Source organism: Dysidea avara, chromosome 9 (assembly GCF_963678975.1).
Source record: "Dysidea avara chromosome 9, odDysAvar1.4, whole genome shotgun sequence".
NCBI classification, from domain to species: domain Eukaryota; kingdom Metazoa; phylum Porifera; class Demospongiae; order Dictyoceratida; family Dysideidae; genus Dysidea; species Dysidea avara.
In genome coordinates, this window is record NC_089280.1 from 10450937 (window position 1) to 10457200 (window position 6264).

At 39.4% G+C, this 6264-nt stretch overlaps 1 long non-coding RNA gene across 1 annotated transcript; it reads left to right on the plus strand.

Annotated features, from left to right (window-relative positions):
• Positions 1-2733: 2733 nt before the first annotated feature.
• On the plus strand, positions 2734-5923 carry LOC136266680 (uncharacterized). The gene is made up of 3 exons (XR_010706222.1): positions 2734-2912; positions 5058-5092; positions 5644-5923. It is a non-coding gene; the product is annotated as an uncharacterized lncRNA (long non-coding RNA).
• Positions 5924-6264: the final 341 nt, after the last annotated feature.

The window sequence follows — 6264 nt, forward strand, 5'->3', positions numbered from 1 at the left end:
GGGCTGTCCATTTCTGGAAACGTCTATCATAACCTAACCAACATGCAGTCATTTCTAAATACACTGTAGGCTTCCAGGATGATTAGTTGGTACCGCATCAGATCAGGGATGCGGTGAGGTTGTTTCCTTGACAGCACTGCCACATACACAGCAAACCCTTGAAGCCACTCAGTGATGCCAGAAACCCTGCGATGTTTTGATTTCTGTTTCGAATCATTGTCTGAGAGACTAAGATTTCCAGCAAGGAAATCTTCAAATTTGACAAAATTTCCAGACTTTATTTTCTTTACTAATTTGTGGGGGATTGGAGGAAGAGCTGCTCCCAGAAATATCTGTTGAAGTGACTGACTCCTTGCTTCACCTACTTTCACTAAGTCATCCATCAAGCGGACATTATTCAAGTCCAAGGAGGATCTGTAGTCTCGCGTGGCCATACCCTTTCCGCGCAGCCGCTTATTGATTGGAAATTATAAGCGACGTGCTACAAGGGTCTGGAATAGTTCATGAACAGGAAATTTTTTGACACGTTATTGGTGAAAATTGATTGATTGGGTAACACCTAAGATACAAAGGTACAAAATGCAACGTGTGTTCCCTTGAATCTTTAGTCTGTTTATCGGCAAATCCGCTTAAAACCTTTCGCCTACTTTCCTTGTAACTCGAGATGAACTGAGCTTGTTTGTCTTCATTCAGCCGTACTTGTTGAAGATTCATGAGATTCAGTACGAATCAGTAGTAGGTAGAAGGAAAAACCTACACGGGTCGATACTCGTCATCCCCAGAGGCCTTCTTCAGCTCATTCTTCAGTAATCAGATCACTTTGGCGATTAAGGGATCGCGTGAGCCAATTTACACTCCCCAACCACTGGGGATTGCAGATTTTTTTAAATACGTGAACTATTCCAGACCCTTGTAGCGCGGCGCTTATAATTTCCAATCGATAAGTGGCTGCGCGGAAAGGGTCTGGCCACGCGAGACTAGAGGATCTGTGACCAAACATAAGCAGAAGTTTTAACTTCTTAAAGTACAGCGAAGTCTCTTGAATCTACCATGTAAGTGCTACGGAATCACTGGTGCATGGATAGTGCTTGGTTATACTGCTACTTAAGGGGGATTAATTGGGTTGTCGCTGCGAGCGGTGTGTCGTTTCTTGTGTCCCAGGGCTCTTCTGGCCACCAGTTGAGCGTGTTGTCCAGGTTGTCAAAGGCAGGTTCACTTCCTCGTGTGGACCGGGAGGATTTTTTTAGTAGCAGACGCCAGTGCAGGCTTGTTTGTCTTGGTAGACTCCTTCGTCTTGGCAGCCTTCTTCATCTTGAAATGTGGCATAACGAGCACAATCCAGAAGAGAAAAGAAACCAGCTGAAGGTTTAAGCAGTGCCAACACTGTGTCGAAGTGACAAATAATGGTCACGTACCTACTTCATGCATGCGTATACCCTACAGTTATTTCTGTATATATGTATTCCATCCAAAAACAGCTTATAGCTGTAAAAAAAGTGCGCGTCCAAGTAAAGCAGAGTTAACTGCGACAAAAAGTAATGATATCATAATGCGGCCATGTGCGAGGTGTGCAAGTTGTAAAATTAATATCTAATCAGATAATACAGTGTTATTGTTAAAGTGTTAATGAGAACTATGTGATGCTGCTAGTGTTTAAGTGCGTGAGCATCTTCATAAATGCCACATAAATTTAATTCTCAATAAAGCAATGTGTATAGATTCTCTGATAGTGATAAATAGTTTGAGTTTGGCCACCTTTCCTTTGTTCGTAGCATTGCTGTATACAGGAAAGGCGGCCAAACTCAAACTATTTATTACTATCAAAGAATCTATACACATTGCTTTCTTGAGAATTAAATTTATGTGGCATTTATGAAGATGCTCACGCACTTAAACACTAGCAGCATCACATAGTTCTCATTAACACTTTAACAATAACATTGTGTTATCTGATTAGCTAATATTAATTTTACAACTTGCACACCTCGCACATGGCCGCATTATGATATCATTACTTTTTGTCGCAGTTAACTCTGCTTTACTTGGACACGCACTTTTTTTACAGCTATAAGCTGTTTTTGGATGGGATTTCAATACTTTTTGTTAGAATAAGCAATGCACTGTTGATAACAGTAGGTGAGTTTCCATGGTTTTGACAGAAACCCCAGATTACAGTGACAGAATATTAAAATATAACTGTAATTTTAGTGGCCAGGGCCGCCCACATTGGGGGTAACTGGGGTATTTTTCCCCCTGCCACAGCCCAAAAGGGGCCACTTGAATACCTGTTTAAAGAAAGATCGATATACTCTAATAGAGCAGTCAGAATCTAGACCCTTCCTTGCCCCTGGGCCCTCTAATTTCTTTGGACGGCCCTGTTAGTGGCATGCAACTGCAGTCAACTAACACCCATTTTAACTAGTAAACCCTTAACAACACTTTGCCTTTCATCTTGTACTGCATTGAAACGATCAAGATACTCTATTAGAGCAGTCACAAAACAGCTGTAACACAGCAATCAATATTTAGCATAGTTACAACTTCTGCTTAGCATCGGATTGTATAGTTTAAATTACTAGCTACTTACAGACTTTACAATATAAAAATATGGCACTTGTAGAAATGTGACTGTTCTATTAGAGTATCTCGATCTACTTCAAGCATTGACTAATTCAAGTGAAGAAGCTACGCCCCTGCCAAGAGATCTTGTGAGATGAAATGAGAATAGTAAAGAAAAGGCAAGTATGTACAGAGACAATAGAGGGGCGCGTAATTATGTCCTGTTGTAAATAAACGCCTTTAAAATTTATATTACTACTAAATAAACGCACCAGAATAGGCTTGTGTGGCTGTTGTCTCCAAGGTTGTCTCATTACTTGTCTTTTCGTGTTGAAGGGATTTAGTCGCAATTGGTGAGTTTAACTATACATGTATTTGTGTTGTCAAACTTAATTGTAAAAATGCGATTAGCACATATCATGATAAACATGTATTTGTCACAGTCATATCAAGAAGTTTGCGGAAATTTGCTACGTTTTTGCTCCAGCCTCACCGATTTGTTCACTGTAAAGTGGATAAATTCTATTGTACAGACACTTTATACTCACGTATCTTTTCACTCCAAATACGTATTTCAGATTCCCAAGTAGCATGAGAAAGAGCAACTCATGGTGAACAGAATGATACTAAATGAAGCTCGGTACACAAAAAACCCGCTCGTCATTTTGACAATACAGGAACACAATTGGTTTCAATACATTTCCTATGGGGCATTTTCACTATTCTTATAGATTCGATCATATCTCGTGACTTGTTTGGATTTTTCAGGATTCGCTGCTAGATTCTGGTAGCCTATTCTTGAGCGTTTCTAACAAGCCATAGTGAGCACTTCCAGCGTAAAGTATATCTCATCAAAACGATGCTAAATTCGGAGGTAAAATATGTGGGCAATTCAGAGCGAGATTAAAGCTGTGTTTTGGCACGGAGTTCGTCGAGTTAGGTTTGACAAGCAATGCACAGCCAATCTTTAACTATAAATAACTTCCCACACTTAATCCAGTGCTTTAAAACTATTTTATTAATGAAACACTATGTGTGCAAAAGTTCTAGTACACCAATACATCTGTCATGAACTGGCACTATGGAAGAATAGCCAATCTTTGACGCTCAGTGCAGTAGAGATGTCCCAAAACCTACAAAATGAAAAATCAGCAACAGTAAAGCCTTTAATAAATGAAATATAGCAAGTTGAATCAATTACAGCTGCTTAATTGCTTTGATCTTGATTGGACAAATCACCTAATTAGTCATGGCAGCTGGCCTGAAAGTTCTGTTTTTGAGCAAAACTTCTTCATATGAGAGTCTCTCACGAAGTCACGATTATTACGAGACATTGGACCAGGGTAAAAATTTACTGCTATATTTAGAGGTTGTAGCGTTTGTATATCTTAGTATCTTAATAAATAATCCCCCATGATCACTAATCACTAATAGTACAGTGAAAACTGGTCATTATTCAGGCCATAGGGACAAAATTTTCTGACCTTGCCTTTTAAAGAGGTGGCTGCATTATGCAGCCTTAAAAAAAGGTAAGAAGCATGCTGTTCTAACTGGCTATAGAGATGGATTTAGTGTATGACAACGTATGAGACAGTGAGTGCTGGCAGCAAGGGGAAGCCAATCTGTTAGAGCACCAAAAGCACTGCTTCAGACATAGGCAGTTGACTGTCAGCCCCAAGTGTAAAAAGTTTCACTATTGGTCCTTATAAGCTCCTGATGAAGAAAGTGATCAAGTCATTATCCATAGGATATATTTTTCAGAGTATCCATTTCAGTTCTACAATATAGTAGCCAAGCATAAGATGAACATAACACAGCATTCCAGTAGTTTAGTGGTGACCACAACACTGCCTGAGTTAAACTGTGGTGAGATTTGAGACTACCAGAAGCCCTGGAATGTCTTCAACACATGAAATACCAAATATCTAATGCCTGGCTTTCATCCACAGTGGACCTGTCTTGGTGGCCACTTGTACAGAAGGGAAACAGCTGCCACACAGTCTTGCGAGCAAAACAGCTAGTTGCCACACCCCTTAATTATCAATTTGTAAAATCTTTAGCAAAATTGTGTGTGCGAGCAAGTGTGATGTGGCAGTGCCGTGTATATGGTTGCTGCCTAGCAGTGACACATCACGAGTATTGCGTTACTGTATCATCCATCTAAATACAATCTCTGAATGTGTCATTTTGTGTAGAGAGCAATCTTCCACAAGAAGTGACTTGCAGGTTTCAGTGTATATTGTTAACCATTATTATTGTTCACAATATTGTGAACTATATGTACAGTGAAACCTCACTTAGTGGTCACCTCTTTAATAAGACCACCTCATTATATCGGCCACCTCTAGTAGGTCCCAAATATAGCTAAGCATTACTTATGACCTCATTAATAAGGCCACCTTGTTATTCAGGCCAAATTTTTTGGTCCCACAACCTGCCATATTAATGAGGTTTCATTGTACTTATGTGAATTTTTATTTTTCGTAACTTTTCTTCAGGTTTACTGATGGGCACTATGAAGCATTATTGACTGGTATGTGTATAATGTGGTGACTTGAAATGCTAAAACAGTACGTAGCATGTCTTGTATGTACATGTAATGTGTTGTAATTGTGTCCAGACATCCACACATCTTAGAAATAAATATAATTGTATTCTCTATAAATAGTCAGTTCCATTGTGCCACTGGGTCATAAGTTGGTTGAGTATGGATCATCCAGGGCACTTGAGTCACATTTGTCCTGGCCAAGTGGATCTCATCCACTGACAGAATATACAGGATCAGATCACGTGTATAAATTACGGTGGAACTTGTTTATTGCCACCTTCACTCATTCAGCAGGTAACAGTGTATATATTCTCAATTAGAATTGGCTTTTCAAGAGTGGTTGTCTTTCTATACTAGTGGCCATTAAGACAGGTTGTACTGATAGAGTGTACATACCAGAGATGCAACAATATCCTCCACTTAGTGTCGTTTGATAGTGATGCAATGGAGACTATGTATTATTGCATTTAAATACTATACTATTATATTGCAACTCTAGCACGTATTTATAACAGGAATGTTTGTTAACTATTTAGACACGCCCACTCATCTGGATTCTACAAATGAAGTCATACCAACTTGTTGTCATCATACTTACTCGTTACTCCCATTGTGTTTGGATGAATATACATGCCGTCATGTGAGACTTGCTACCATGGCGGGCCACTGGAAAACATTTGCATAGCAGTTATATTACAGTCATTATTGTACAATTCTTACATTATTGTTGTGAAAAGTGTTTGGTATTCATGTGTCTCCTCTGTATGTTGTAATTACATGTGTACTTTTGTGTGGGGGTGCTATAAAATGCAATAATGCATGGTGACAATTGTATTAGGCGATTTTGCACACTTCCTTTTAAGCTAGCTACATGTGCTAATTACTCACAGCTTGTGTCAACAACTGGTAACCGCAGTTGTACTCTTGTGTCATTCTTTAAGCCGCGCCCTTAGAGGACAAATTATGTGGGGGCGACTAATTTCAAAACGAAGGATGGTATGCAGCACCATAGATTATATCTATGGGCTATAATCTATGGCAGCACACTTCTTGGTGGCTATATGTACTGATTAACTACATAGAGCGCCAGTTCATCAATACCCAGTGACCGCAGTTGTGCTCTGCGTCATTCTTTAAATTCCGAGTAAAATTCTTAG